The following is a 16,649-nucleotide window of genomic DNA, read 5'->3' on the forward strand; positions in this document are numbered from 1 at the left end:
CGTCTTCACCTACGCGTGGATATAAAGAACGTCAAAAATGGAGTTCGTATGAACGAGTTACAAATTATAATAGCATATTTACGTATTAAAATGAAGTATAAATCATGTATACGTACACATATATATACATATGTATATATCATTAGAAAGGTATCGACGATGCGGTCATTATAAGACTAATGTTGAGTTCTTTCGACATTAGTTTAGTACAAATATCATTAAATCCATTTATAATAGTATTATAGAGGGGTGTTTAGTTGTTTATATAACTAAAAGGTCATTAAGTAATTATGGAGGGTAGTTTTTGAAAATTCAATTAGTATAAATAAGAGCCTTGGGCTCTCATATTTCTTGCACCATTCTCTTGATTCAAGAGTCTTTCTCTCCTTATCCCCCGAGCATTTTGGTCCCTCGTGATTCGACTTTTCTTTCTGTAGCTTAGTATAGTAAGGTGAGCGCTGAAGCGCTGCACGAATCTTTCTTAGAAAGATTCAGCGACGAAGTTCTGCCCCTGCAGAGCCCGACTCCTAGCTAAAACCCCCTTGTAAGTAAGTTATGCTTACCTTATTTTAATATAGCTTATATTTAAAATTAGTATTGTTATTATGAACTTATAATAAATATTTGAGCTATTATTATAACTTATATAAGTGTCGTTATAATATTTTTTTTAACTACTCGCGGTACAGGGAATCTGGTTTAAAGGGCCGCATAGGGTTGTTGGATTTCAGAAGTGCTATATGCCAAAATGGTCCTGCCCTCCGGTGTTTTATGTTTGGCCCCTGTCTGTACATAGTGGTTGGAAAATATTGTTTAACGCTTATATAATAATAATAATACTAAGACTAATAGTTGGTCACGGTAAATATTAAACTAAAATTTAGCGATAATAATGCTAGGGTTCGTCGAAGGAAAATAGAATCGTTAGAAGCAAGCGCTGCCCGATTTTGGAATCATCACCTTAACAAGTGAGTGCATAGTTACTTTCAACTTACACATAGATATGAAGTATTTTATATAAATTACGTGCTATGTCATATTATCTGAATACTTGCTATCTATGCTAGATGAACGTTGTTATACATGTTTTCAATGATTTAAACTGTATACGTATTTTATATCTACGAAAATGTTGGGGTAAAACATGGGTAGATGCAATAGGTGATGTGTGATAAAATGATGAGAGGCCTCGATGTTGATGTTGTTGATTCTATCATCTAGCGGAGTATGGATGACGACCACGGACTCTTCTAGACAGTCCAGTGGAACACTAGCAGGCTCGCAACCTGTAGGTGTTTGTGAACGATGTGTTCACCGGTGTACTCCATCCCCCACATGGTTGCCTTTAGGACATTTATTGCTGAGGAATCCCCTTAGCAGTAGTGTCCGTCCCGATGATGATCCTTAGGCTAGGTCCCTTATGATAGGTGTTTAGGGACGTAAAGTGAGGATAACGGGAACGGGTAATCGGGTTATTGTTGATCGATGAAATTAATAAACTTATTTATTGTGGGTTGAAAACCCTATGTGCTCACCAGGCTCCCAAGCCTGACCCACTTAATTTTATGTATTACAGGTAGTGGCGCATGAGCATAGGTGTGATGTTTTGGACGAGGGATTACGGATATAGGCCTGTAGATATGAAATAATGTAGTAAGGCTTATATTGTACTGTTTATGCTTTTGATATGTACGAACATGACATCCCGAGTCTTTTAATGAAATACATTTCTATGGAAATGCTTTTGATAAATCTTTATCATATTTTTGTTTTGGGACAAATTTCGCAACACTTTCATTTAAAATGTAACTCTGATTTTTAAACAAAGCATAAACAAACCGGCCTTTTCTGGCCGTGATTTTGGGGATGTCACACTGAACCAAAGATTCGAAGCCAAGTATGTACACCGAAGACTCAAGGTGCACCGAGAAGTGAAGCTGACCTAGCTGAGAGCACAAAGTCGCAGCTAAGAACACTGAGGCTGAGACCGAGAGCTCTAAAGTTGAGTCTTAGGAGCTAGCCGAGAAAATGTGATGTCAAATATGAAAAACCTAACCAAAATCAAGGTTTTGATCATGTTTCCTTATCCAATGAATCCTAAATTTGGTAATTTACCAAAAACAGACTCTAACGCAATATCCTCCAAAATTAGTGAAGAACACTAAGAAAATGATGAACATGAAGAATATCAACAATTATTTTCATCAAAAAGAACTCAAAAACACCAAAAGAAACTTCAAGAAATGGTTCCAAATCGATTGATATTAATCCTTGCACTGATACCAATTGTAAAACCCAATCTAGTGTATCAATCGAAGTCACTAGAATTGGTGTGGAATCCCAATCTAATGACTAACGCAAAATAGTTATATCGAATTAAGAACACAATATCGAATTTTCAATGCACACTATATTCATCAATAGTTTGGTACATAAGATCTTTGTGTTTCTCGGTTCTCTGTATCTCTCTAAACTCGAAATCAGCTAATCAAAATGACCAACCCTTTTACACGGCTAAAAGAATACTCTATATATACTTAGACCAAATTACAAATGCTCAGCCCAAAATCCAACCGAAAGCATTATTAAGCCCACCGAAATCACATGGTGATTTCGATCCAAACACCACCGAAATCATGGTGTTTTCGGTCCTAGACCAAGAACTCTAAAAGCTATCAAAAGCAAAGTATAAACAACAAATCATGTCCTATCACTTAGGCTGCAAGATCAAGGGTGCCGCTTCTTGGGTTTTGTGGATCTCCTCCCTCATTCTCTCCATTTCCTTGAGTACCGTCTAATTGTCTTGTTGCTGCTGAGTGACTGGTCGTTCCAATCTATTCATCATAGCAAAAAGCTCGTTATTGGAAATCAGTACAAGAGGGTTATGAAATCCTTGTGTAGTGACCGAAGATGTGTATTCCTTTGGTGCCTCGGAAGATTTTTTGGGAGCTTCGTTTGGAGGCGGTGAAAAGTTTTTAGAGCAGATGAGAGGAATGGAAGAAGAGGATAAGGTAGGTTAGGTGTCAAACCCCAACACCAGATCGCCGGAAACGTTTGGGGGTGGAGGACGTCATGTTTAGTATCACAAGACATGCATCATAGTAATCAAAGTAATGAACAACCATTTCATTAGAAAGAAAGTGTTTACAAATTATGTGGTCACATAACATAAACTACAAAGTAAATAACAAAATAAGACATGAAGCTATATTGCTCCATCTTCTGAATCCCAATGCGTGTACCTGTCTACTAGTCTCCTAAGAATACAAGTTATTTTGAATGAGTAGATCAGCATTTAAGCTGGTGAGTTCATAAGATTTTAGTTATGTAAGTAACTTGTAGAAAGTTGTAAGTTCTGTTCAAAAAATTTCGCTTGTTCTTCCAGAAAATCCTATATTTCTTGCTTTGATGAAAGATAAGAAAAATGACTCTACAATCCTTTCTATGAGTACTAAATGGATACAAGTTCTATAAAAACCCAGAGTAAAGAAGCAATCGATTATGTGTATCTGCCCTAAGCCCACAACCAAACAAGGAACAGGAAATGAGGCGAAAGGCACACATCCCATTGTTTGTTCAATCATCATTGTATATATGTCACACCCCCAAACTAGACGGCGGAAACGTCCGGGGGTGGAGGACTTCATTTGTAGTATCACAACACATGTATCATAGTAATCAAAGCACAAACAACCATTGTATTTAAAATTATAATATTTACATGTGTTCAATCATTGTATATTGAAACCAAAATAGTTATACAAACGTAGAAGATAAGACTCCTAATGGCTCCATCTTCTCAAAAAGCTCGGGGAGTACCTGTTATTATTTCCCTGATAATACAAGTAATTTGAAAAGAGAGTATCAACAATAAGTTGAGTGAGTACATAAGTCTTTATGTTTGAATGGGTGTCTTTGTAGTTTGAATATGAAAACACTTCTAGAAAATCCCATATTTTCTGTGGTATGTGAAAAGTAGTTTTATTCCCATAAAACTGTGACAACCCGAAATTTCCATTTTTTACGAACACTAACTATTCAATAGAAGCTAGTCCAGTTTCAATGAACTTCAGACTTTTCCGAATAAGTTTGTGTACATTAGGGTTTACATTTAAGGCATATCAGGAGAGTGGATGCTCATGGGTTTGTGAAACTTGAGCATTTCAACACTTCGTCATGTTAGAGTCCAATTCCAGAGTAAAATATTTTTCTGCCAAAATATTTCAGGACTATAAATAGATTTCTGAACTAAATTATTCATTATTCACATTTCCAACTAGAGAAAAGCCAATTTCTCTCTCACGGATCTTCGGGTTTTCATCCCAAATCGTGAGTCTACTTTCCTAGTTGTGTTTTAATGCATGTTATATGCTTAATAACATAGTTTACATGTCAAATTTGTAAGATCCGAGAGTTTACCGCCCAAGAACGTTCTTGGGGAGTAAACTCCAAAACGAAGCCTAAGAGCTACCTAATCCCATTTCCTTGTTAGGGAACTAGTTAAGGACATTATGTATGATCTTTTAAGGCTAGAACACAATCAAGAACACTTAGCTTTTGGAGTTTATGGCCCAAGAGTTTCTTGGACCGTAAACACCATTTTTCAAGGGCTTAAAGTGCCCTAAACACCCCTTAAGGCTTTAGACAATAACCCTCTATTACTTGTAGCTTGAATGGGGAGTAAATCACATCAAAATCATCCCTAAAAGGGATTTTACGGCCAAGAAATGCTCTTGGGCCGTAAACTCCAAGTGAAGGCACCAAAGTGTGCCTAAAGTCCCCTTTAGCCTTAACCAAAAGTCTAGAATTTATCCTTTGTGTGTAAGAGGCTTAAAAGAATTAAAACACCCACCCCATAGGAGTTTATGGCCATAAACTCTAGGGGATATGGTCTTTAGGCCGTAAACTCCTCAAAGGAGCATTCTAAGGCCCTAAACTACCTAAAGGATTAAACCACAAATGCTAGGCTTATTCTAGAATTCATTTAACATTTTAAAACACCCAAAAGCACCACGTCAAGAGTTCACGGCCGTAAACTCAAGGGTTTACGACTGTAAACATCAAAGGTGGGGTTTGTTGGGTGGTAAACTCATATACAAGGTCATTTGGTACATTAAACCCCTTTAGCCTTGTCCCGTAGCAACTTAGATGCAACCATTAGGACCTATAACACTTATACAAAGTGTTTACATGTTCCTAAGTGTCCCAACTTATTTCATTAATTTATAATTTGGCTAATTAGTTATATATATGCTTATTATATGATAACTAGGCTCGTGCGTGTGAACAAGTCTCCATTTGCCACCAAGCACGGTATCCGACAATACAATCCAAACCACTCACCACATGTGACTTCATACCACTTTAAATTAACCTTTGAAATACTTTAAATGTTTTAAATACTTTATGGGGGGGATACAAGTTCAATGCTTATAGTTATTAAAACCAATCACATGTGATTGCATTAATCACATGTGATTAATAACTAGAAAACCAATGATTTTATCACTGTTCAAACTATTTATCAAACTGCTTTACTTTAAAATGTTTTACAAACTCTTTTACTTACCAAATACTTTTATTTAAACTTTGTTATACTTCTTATAAATTGCATACCCATATATGTATAGATATATAAGCAATGTTTAAAGGGCTTAGGAAGGCCATCCGCCCTATTTCCTTTTTCTCGATTTGGATGTGGTCTGGTGGGATTTCGGGTGACCATCCAAAGGTCGTTTCAATATTAGTTATATATCAATTATACATATATAGACATAAAAGTACTTCCATATTCATGCGTACTATACACATTACTAGTAAGTTACCATCGGGGTAACACAGGATCATACTACTACAACTGTTAGATCAATGAGTCAGTTCATTCATGAGTCTATACATTGCATTACTATGACAACATATACAACTATACTAGAAAGAGAACATATACAACTATACTAGGATGATAACATATACAACTATACTAGAAAGAGAACATATACAACTATACTAGGAGGAGAACATATACAACTATACTAGAACGAGAAACAGTACATATACAAGAACACGATAACAATTGTGATCCACTGGATCGGAGCATGCCTTAAATGTCATGGCCTGAGTTGTAGCTAGAATTCTCTTGGAGGGAGAGCGTGAGTTTGCGTATAGATCTATACTGGATTGAATATCCTACACCGTGCTGCTAGCTACAGCCGAACCTGCAGGTCTGCGGGTGCCAAACGTCATTCCGTTATTACGACCATTCGTATGTCGTTGTTACCAGCCGATAGTATGGTGCAATTATCACATTATACCTTAATATAAATTCGGTTTAAGGTAGTTAGTACAGCAGTAGTTCCTATAATACAAAACTACAGTACTACAATGACTTACCCATTACATATTTTTAGTGATAACCTCACTTAAACATTAATGTACAAACTATATTTTGTTAAATGATAGTTACACTTGGGAAATTACACACTTTTACAACAAACGAACATACAAAACAGTTAAGCCTTGGTAGAAGGCTACTTTAATAGAAAATATAGGTTTTTCTGAGAGATTCAAACTTTTACAAACACTTACATACATTTTACAAACTTATACTTGAGACACGTTCAAATGTTTTGATAACAAACATCGACACTAAAATACTTATGAACTCACCAGCTTAATGTTGATAAACTCTTTCAAAATAACTTCTATTCTCAGGTCATCAGTAGACAGGTACCGATGCCAGCTTTTGAGAAGATGGAGCGCCTTTAAGACTCATCATATTATTTTGATTTACATTATATTTTTGGTGTCTAAAACAGTACAGAACATGCTTGTATTAAAATTATATATTTAATGCAATGGATGATGTTGTTTGCTTATTTACATTTATTGTGTTGTGATACTGTACATGACGTCCTCCGCCCCAAAACGTTTCCGCCGTTCCTGGTTCTTGGGGTGTGACAGATTGGTATCAGAGCATTGTTTATAGTGAATCAAGTATATCAACCCATAAAAGATATACTAAACTATAAACCCATTAGGGATTAAAAACACTTTGACCCAGAGCCTATACTTTAAATATTAAAATATTTAATTAAGTATACTAGTCTGCATTCATACTGAAATCAGTGTCACAATGACAAGAACAAAAGTATTACGATTGTTAAATATCACAAGTGAGCTCGGGGATGTATGGTCAGTTCTGGGAATGGCATAGCCTGACCAACTATGCTGGTCCGAGGAGTGATTAGCATATGCCCTAGAATGGTTGTGATGTGTTAACAAGTCTAAAAACTTACCAACAATACCACAAGAAGATCAGTAGAACTTAAACTTAAAAATACTATAGGTGTATTTTGTACTACTAGTTACATGTATACTATATTCTTATACCTCTCTTCTCGCGTAGATTTAAATGGATGGATTCCATCACGGCGACCCGTACTTTCCAAATGAAGGCAATGCCGGGTGGATCGAAGAAGAGCCCGAAGATGAGCATCTAATCCCTTTGGATGATCACCTCGCAGAAGGCTTTTCTGATGGATCTGACTCCGAGCCTGAAGTCAACAACCTACCACTAGTAGGTCAAGCCCCGAACAACAACCCCCGACCAGCTTTTCCAGGTCCTACTCCCTTGTGGGCAACCAAATTGAATCGCTGGAGTGATGAACAGGGTCAACCCTTACCATACTTTGGGGACCGAACCTTTTATAACGTCAGTGAAGGTGGTTCTGCTGACCGAGCTCTGCCCGTCATTATCTGCAGAATAGCTCGTAATGTTGAGCAAGGTCGAGCAGCCGTCGACCGGGTCATGGAGATTGATGCCAACTCTGGTTTCAACACAGTCCGCATCCGCCGTCTTGAAGAAGACATGGAACCGACCCGGAGAACCAATGAAACCCTGCAGCAACAGGTGTGTCGTCAAGTGGTGTGTGCTCAGGAGCGACACCTTCAAGAGGTGTGTCGTCAAGTGTCAGACCTCAGGACTCGCCCGAGGAATTCCCATCGCCGTTAGATGATGGCTAGTACATCTCTGTCTTTTGGTTAAGGAATATCCTTTAACATCTGTGCTCTATGTAGCACTTATCTGTAAAATATTCCTAACTTTCAGTGCGCTAAATACGGATCTAAGAACTGTCAACTTATCTGTATGGTATGATGTAAGACCTACTGTTAGGTCGATTTTCCTTGAACTTATTACATCAGTAATACCAGTATTATTGAAATATATCTAATCTGTGGGGAAAAATCTGTACACTTGTGTTTTCCTACTAATATTCCTTGTTGTGATTTCAAACACTCATTCAACTGTTGGGCTATGGTTAGTTAGTCCATGTGTCACTTTCACGTTGCTTACAAATTCATTCTTACCATCTTTCTTATCTTTATAAACTTATAGCTGGAAGATGCCTCCTCGCAAATCTCCCAGGAATAACCCTGCACCTCCTCCGCCTCCGGTCATCGATACTGCAACCCTAAATGTTGCCGTAGCTGCAACAGTGGCAATTGCCCTGGCTCAGTATCACTCATCTGATGCCAGCAGAGGTGGAACCCCTATTGAATCAACCCCGGTTGAAACCCCTGTGCGCTCGAGAGAGTGCTCCTACAAGGATTTCACCAATTGCAAGCCGAAGCCTTTCTATAGCACCGGCGGAGTCATTGCCCTCTCGCAATGGTTCGAGAAGACTGAATCAGTCTTTGAAATATGTTCATGCCCTGTGGCGAGTAAAGTCAAGTATGCCGCATGCACCTTTGAAGGAAAGGCCCTGACATGGTGGAACGGCCATGTTAAGGCACTAACCCTCGTCGTAGCCAACGACATAGGCTGGGAAACAATGAAAGACCTCATGATTGAGGAATACTGCCTGAGGGGCGAAGTCCAGAAACTGGAGCAGGAACTTTGGAACCTGACTATGAAGGGCACCAACGTGGTCGCTTATACTGCCCGTTTCAGCGAGCTGGTGGCCCTCTGCCCCAATATGGTTCCCACTGAAGGGAAAAAGATCAAGAGGTACATATGGGGGCTAGTGCCTCCGTATCAGGGGAATGTCCTAGCATCAAACCCCGCTACCTTCGACAGTGCCAAGCGACTGGCACAGCGACTCATTGACCATGGAGTCAAAACCCCTGCAACCACAACCACCCTAGCCATCGCGGAACCCTCCAAACCCGCTGACACTAAGCGGAAATTCTGGGATGAAAAGAAGAAGCAATGGGCTGCCAAAAAGCAGCAAATTGTGGAAATGCATGCCGCAATAACCCCTGCTGCTGCTGCTACCACCACAACGGCCCCTGCCGTGAAATGCAGTGCTCTAACTGCAACAGGAAAGGACACACAGTCCGTTTCTGTAAGTTCCCGGCACAACCGATCAACCAAGTCCCTGGCTCTAGCGCGAGCCCGACCTGCTATGGATGTGGCGAAGCAGGCCACTTTAAGAGGGACTGTCCCAAAGCAAAGAATGTTGGTGGAGCAGGGAGGGTACTAGCTATAGGCCACGGGGAAGCAGTTGCTGACCCGACAATGGTGACTGGTACGTTCCTCCTCGATAACTCCTATGCATGCATTTTGTTCGATAGTGGAGCGGAGCGAAGCTTCGTAAACCATAAATTTGCTCGCATGCTTAAACAACCACCACACGCACTCAAAGAACAATTCACAGTAGAAATGGCTAATGGAAAAACTGAAAGTACGAATAGCATATACTTAGGTTGTACCCTAACTCTAGATAACCATTCTTTCCCAATCGACCTCATGCCGGTCTCAATAAAAAGCTTCGACGTTATCATTGGCATGGATTGGTTAAGTCTCCATCGCGCCGACATCATGTGCTTCGAGAAAGCAGTCTGTCTAAACCTTCCGTCTAACGAAACTCTTATAGTCTACGGTGACAAACCTGGTGTGAATCTTCGTATAATATCCAGTATTCAAGCACAGAAGTATCTGCGCAAAGAATACCATGCATTCCTTGCTCACATCGTCGACACAAGCCTCGAAACGAAAGAACTAAAGAATATTCCAGTAGTGAGCGACTTCCCCGACATTTTCCCAAAAGAACTACCTGGGTTACCTCCACAACGACAGGTCGAGTTCAGAATCGACTTAGTCCCAGGAGCTACCCCAGTAGCCAAGTCGCCCAACCGCTTAGCACCAGCTGAGATGCAGGAACTCTCTGGTCAACTTAACGAACTGCTCAGCAAGGGCTTTATAAGGCCGAGCTTCTCACCTTGGGGAGCACCGGTTTTGTTCGTTAAGAAGAAAGACGGATCATTCCGTATGTGTATTGACTACAGAGAACTCAACAAACTGACGGTCAAGAATCGTTACCCTCTGCCTCGCATAGACGATCTATTTGACCAACTGCAAGGGGCAAATTATTTTTCCAAAATTGATCTGAGATCCGGATATCACCAGTTACAAGTACTAGAGGAGGATGTGCCGAAGACAGTCTTCCGAACTCGTTACGGACATTACGAGTTCGTGGTGATGCCATTCGGATTGACCAATGCGCCTGCAGTCTTCATGGATCTGATGCATAGAGTATGCCGACCTTACTTGGATCAGTTCGTCATTGTTTTCATTGACGACATCCTGATCTACTCCCGAAGTAAGGAAGAACATGGCGATCACATGCGACAAGTCCTAGGGACATTACGAAAGGAGAAACTTTATGCGAAGTTCTCGAAATGTGAATTTTGGATCCGAAGAGTCGAATTCTTAGGACACGTGGTAAGCGAAGAGGGAATCCACGTGGACCCATCCAAAATTAAAGCCATTGAGAACTGGTCAGCACCGAAGACGCCTACTGAAATTCGCCAATTTCTAGGTCTCGCTGGCTACTACCGTAGATTCATTCAGAACTTCTCCCGAATAGCGAAACCTCTTACAACCCTGACCCAGAAAGGTGTGGCCTTTGACTAGGAAGAGAAACAAGAAAGAGCGTTCCAAACGCTCAAACGAGCCTTGTGCACCGCACCAATACTATCCCTTCCCGAAGGGATAGAAGACTTCGTAGTCTATTGCGATGCATCCAATCAAGGGCTCGGGTGTGTTCTGATGCAGCGAGGTAAGGTCATCGCCTACGCCTCGAGACAGTTGAAGACACACGAGGTTAACTACACGACCCATGATCCTGAACTAGGAGCAGTGGTGTTTGCTCTTAAGATCTGGAGACATTACTTGTACGGAACGAAAAGCACTATCTTTACCGACCACAAGAGTTTACAACACATTTTCGATCAGAAGGAGCTCAACATGAGACAACAACAGTGGGTCGAGCTACTCAGTGACTACGAATGCGATATTCGTTATCATCCGGGTAAAGCCAACGTAGTAGCAGACGCCCTAAGTCAGAAGGAATATTCTGGTCGCAAAGTCAAGTCATTGTCAATAACCATCCATTCAAACTTGTCTAAGCAAATTCAGGCGGCCCAACTTGAAGCCATGAAACCTATAAATGTGACGGGTGAATCCCTTAGAGGAATGGACAAGAATTTAGAGGCCAAGGGTGACGGAGCCTTATATTTCATGAACCGAATCTGGACACCGAAACACGGTGGTTTCCGAGACTTGGTCATGACCGAGGCACACAACACTCGGTATTCCGTCCACCCAGGTTCAGATAAGATGTATCTGGATCTTAAAAAGCTATATTGGTGGCCTAATATGAAAGCAGAGATTGCTACCTTCGTAAGTAAATGCCTTACTTGCGCAAAGGTTAAGGTCGAGTACCAGAAGCCCTCTGGTTTATTGCAACAACCAGAGATTCCAGAATGGAAGTGGGAGTGGATCACTATGGATTTCATAAACAAATTGCCCAAGACAACGGGTGGACTTGATACCATATGGGTCATCGTCGATAGATTGACCAAGTCTGCGCACTTCCTGCCTATCAAAGAAACTGACAAGATGGAGAAACTTACGAGAACATACATTAGGGAAATCGTATGGCTACATGGTGTACCTATGTCCATTATCTCCAATAGAGATAGTAGGTTCACCTTAAGATTCTGGCAATCACTACAACATTCCTTAGGAACAAGGCTGGACATGAGCACAGCCTACCATCCACAGACCGACGGACAGAGTGAGAGGATCATCCAAACACTGGAAGATATGTTGCGAGCCTGCGTGATTGACTTTGGGAAGGCATGGGATACTCATTTACCCCTTGTCGAGTTTTCCTATAATAACAGTTATCACACGAGCATCAAGGCTGCTCCATTTGAAGCTCTCTACGGCCGAAAGTGCAGATCTCCTCTGTGCTGGGCTGAGGTGGGTGATACCCAATTAGCTAGGGGGCAAGCTTCCGACAGTACTCTCACCGGTCCGGAAATCATTCGGGAAACGACAGAGAAAATCGTTCAGATCCGTGAACGATTAAAAGCCTCTAGAGACCGACAGAAGAGCTACGCTGATAAACGAAGAAAACCTTTGGAGTTTCAGGTGGGAGATAGAGTCCTTCTCAAAGTCTCACCCTGGAAGGGCTTGATACGCTTCGGAAAGCGTGGGAAGCTTAATCCGAGGTACATAGGGCCTTTCGAGATTCTTGCAAGAGTCGCCTCCGTAGCTTACAAACTCGACCTACCCGACGCACTTCGTAACGTACATTCTACATTCCACATATCTAACTTGAAAAAGTGTCTATCCGACGAGACTCTTGTAATCCCACTCGACGAGATAGAGATCAACGAGAGCCTCAACTTCGTGGAAGAACCTGTAGAGATCATGGACCGTGAGGTCAAGCAGACAAAGCAAAGTCGTATCCCTATCGTGAAGGTTCGCTGGAACGCCAAGCGAGGACCGGAATTCACTTGGGAACGCGAGGATCAGATGAAACTGAAATACCCTCATCTTTTCGCTTAATTGTTTGTAACTTCTTGTTTGCTTAAATTCTAATTTCGGGACAAAATTCCTTCTAACAGGGGGATGATGTGACAACCGGAAATTTCCATTTTTTACGAACACTAACTATTCAATAGAAGCTAGTCCAGTTTCAATGAACTTCAGACTTTTCCGAATAAGTTTGTGTACATTAGGGTTTACATTTAAGGACATATCAGGAGAGTGGATGCTCATGGGTTTGTGAAACTTGAGCATTTCAACACTTCATCATGCTAGACTCCAATTCCAGAATAAAATATTTTTCTGCCAAAATATTTCAGGACGATAAATAGATTTCTAAACTAAATTATTCATTATTCGCATTTCCAACTAGAGAAAAGCCAATTTCTCTCTCACGGATCTTCGGGTTTTCATCCCAAATCGTGAGTCTACTTTCCTAGTTGTGTTTTAATGCATGTTATATGCTTAATAACATAGTTTACATGTCAAATTTGTAAGATCTGGGAGTTTACCGCCCAAGAACGTTCTTGGGGAGTAAACTCCAAAACGAAGCCTAAGAGCTACCTAATCCCATTTCCTTGTTAGGTAACTAGTTAAGGACATTATATATGATCTTTTAAGGCTAGAACACAATCAAGAACACTTAGCTTTTGGAGTTTACGGCCCAAGAGTTTCTTGGACCGTAAACACCATTTTTCAAGGGCTTATAGTGCCCTAAACACCCCTTAAGGCTTTAGACAATAACCCTCTATTACTTGTAGCTTGAATGGGGAGTAAATCACATCAAAATCATCCCTAAAAGGGATTTTACGGTCAAGAAATGCTCTTGGGCCGTAAACTCCAAGTGAAGGCACCAAAGTGTGCCTAAAGTCCCCTTTAGCCTTAACCAAAAGTCTAGAATTTATCCTTTGTGTGCAAGAGGCTTAAAAGAATTAAAACACCCACCCCATAGGAGCTTACGGCCATAAACTCTAGGGGATATGGTCTTTAGGCCGTAAACTCCTCAAAGGAGCATTCTAAGGCCCTAAACTACCTAAAGGATTAAACCACAAATGCTAGGCTTATTCTAGAATTCATTTAACACTTTAAAACACCCAAAACCACCAAGTCAAGAGTTCACGGCCGTAAACTCAAGGTTTTACGACCATAAACTCCAAAGGTGGGGTTTGTTGGGTGGTAAACTCATATACAAGGTCATTTGGTACATTAAACCCCTTTAGCCTTGTCCCGTAGCAACTTAGATGCAACCATTAGGACCTATAACACTTATACAAAGTGTTTACATGTTCCTAAGTGTCTCAACTTATTTCATTAAGTTATTATTTGGCTAATTAGTTATATATATGCTTATTATATGATAACTAGGCTCGTGCGTGTGAACAAGTCTCCATTTGCCACCTAGCACGGTATCCGACACTACAATCCAAACCACTCACCACATGTGACTTCATACCCCTTTAAATTAACCTTTGAAATACTTTAAATGTTTTAAATACTTTATGGGGGGATACAAGTTCAATGCTTATAGTTATTAAAACCAATCACATGTGATTGCATTAATCACATGTGATTAATAACTAGAAAACCAATGATTTTATCACTGTTCAAACTGTTTATCAAACTGCTTTACTTTGAAATGTTTTACAAACTCTTTTACTTACCAAATACTTTTATTTAAACTTAGTTATACTTCTTATAAATTGCATGCCCATATATGTATAGATATATAAGCAATGTTTAAAGGGCATAGGAAGGCCATCCGCCCTATTTCCTTTTTCTCGATTTGGATGTGGTCCGGTGGGATTTCGGGTGACCATCCGAAGGTCGTTTCAATAATAGTTATATATCGATTATACATATATAGACATAAAATTACTTCCATATTCATGCGTACTATACACATTACTAGTAAGTTACCATCAGGGTAACACAGGATCATACTACTACAACTGTTAGATCAATGAGTCAGTTCATTCATGAGTCTATACATCGCATTACTATGAGAACATATACAACTATACTAGAAAGAGAACATATACAACTATACTAGGATGAGAACATATACAACTATACTAGAAAGAGAACATATACAACTATACTAGGAGGAGAACATATACAACTATACTAGAACGAGAAACAGTACATATACAAGAACACGATAACAATTGTGATCCACTGGATCGAAGCATGCCTTAAATGTCATGGCCCGAGATGTAGCCAGAATTCTCTTGGAGGGAGAGCGTGAGTTTGCGTGTAGATCTATACTGGATTGACTATCCTACACCTTGCTGCTAGCTACAGCCGGACCTGCAGGTCTGCGGGTGCCAAACGTCATTCCGTAATTATGACCATTCGTATGTCGTTGTTACCAGTCGATAGTATGGTGCAATTATCACATTATACCTTAATATAAATCCAGTTTAAGGTAGTTAGTACAGCAGTAGTTCCTATAATACAAAACTATAGTACTACAATGATTTACCCATTACATATTTTTAGTGATAACCTCACTTAAACATTAATGTACAAACTATATTTTGTTAAATGATAGTTACACTTGGGAAATTACACACTTTTACAACAAACGAACATACAAAACAGTTAAGCCTTGGTAGAAGGCTACTTTAATAGAAAATATAGGTTTTTCTGAGAGATTCACACTTTTACAAACACTTACATACATTTTACAAACTTATACTTGAGACATTTTCAAACGTTTTGATAACAAACATCAACACTAAAATACTTATGAACTCACCAGCTTAATGTTGATGAACTCTTTTCAAAATAACTTGTATTCTCAGGTCATCAGTAGATAGGTACCGATGCCAACTTTTGAGAAGATGGAGCGCCTTCAAGACTCATCATATTATTTTGATTTACATTATATTTTTGGTGTCTAAAACAGTACAGAACACGCTTGTATTAAAATTATATATTTAATGCAATGGATGATGTTGTTTTCTTATTTACATTTACTGTGTTGTGATACTGTACATGACGTCCTCCGCCCCAGAACGTTTCCGCCGTTCTTGGTTCTTGGGGTGTGACAAAAACCGTCTTATTTGTAAACCAATGTATTTGTAAAACTTGTATTTGAGAGTGTGCCTGCTTCACCAGCTGTTATTGTAAACTATAGTATACCATTGTACTTTGCATTTTGTAAACTAGTACTTTGAAGATATACTTACGTTTAATTATTTATACACTAACGTGTTGTTAATATCTTTTTTTAATGAATTATTATAACCATACTAAGACATGAACGCCTGAAACAAACGCCTGATGAGCGCTTAAACTGTTGATAACAACTGCCACTCATTGGCGTGTATGCCTGACTGTAGCTAGCAGCCTGAGTGTGGGGTTGTCAATCCTGATATAGATCTATACACAATTTGTTTCGATCCCCGGACTAGAGATTCTACTTATAATGTCAGGGCTTTACTTTGGTTGTCTAAAATGAATTAAACAACCTGAATTGAATGTCTCATCAAAAGCATATAAACGTTACATGTATATTAGTTATGAAAACCCAATCATTCTGAAATAAATGATTGACAGTATGTTCTTGACTTAGTATCCCGAACATGTATTTGATAAGTGTAAACCCTTGATTTGTTTTGAATTAAAACCCTTGTTGTATGTAAAACAGTGTATTCATGTGAATTATTGCTCTATGTATCATAAATTATACCTATTATAATTTATGATACGCCGAAGCCTCGGATCCGACGCTTATGCGAGGCTATGCGAGGCTGACAGTTTGTGAAGGGAAGCAGCTTTGGTTCGGAGGAGGTAGGCTCGGATTGGA

The 16,649-nt window shown here is 39.7% G+C and overlaps 1 long non-coding RNA gene across 1 annotated transcript; it reads left to right on the forward strand.

Annotated features, from left to right (window-relative positions):
- Positions 1 to 903: 903 nt before the first annotated feature.
- Positions 904 to 1,723, forward strand: LOC145057137 (uncharacterized). Its single transcript, XR_013685970.1, has 2 exons — positions 904 to 968; positions 1,577 to 1,723. It is a non-coding gene; the product is annotated as an uncharacterized LOC145057137 (long non-coding RNA).
- Positions 1,724 to 16,649: the final 14,926 nt, after the last annotated feature.

This window comes from Lactuca serriola, chromosome 6 (genome assembly GCF_051521515.1).
Source record: "Lactuca serriola cultivar US96UC23 chromosome 6, Lser_US96UC23_V15, whole genome shotgun sequence".
In the NCBI taxonomy this organism is placed as follows: domain Eukaryota; kingdom Viridiplantae; phylum Streptophyta; class Magnoliopsida; order Asterales; family Asteraceae; genus Lactuca; species Lactuca serriola.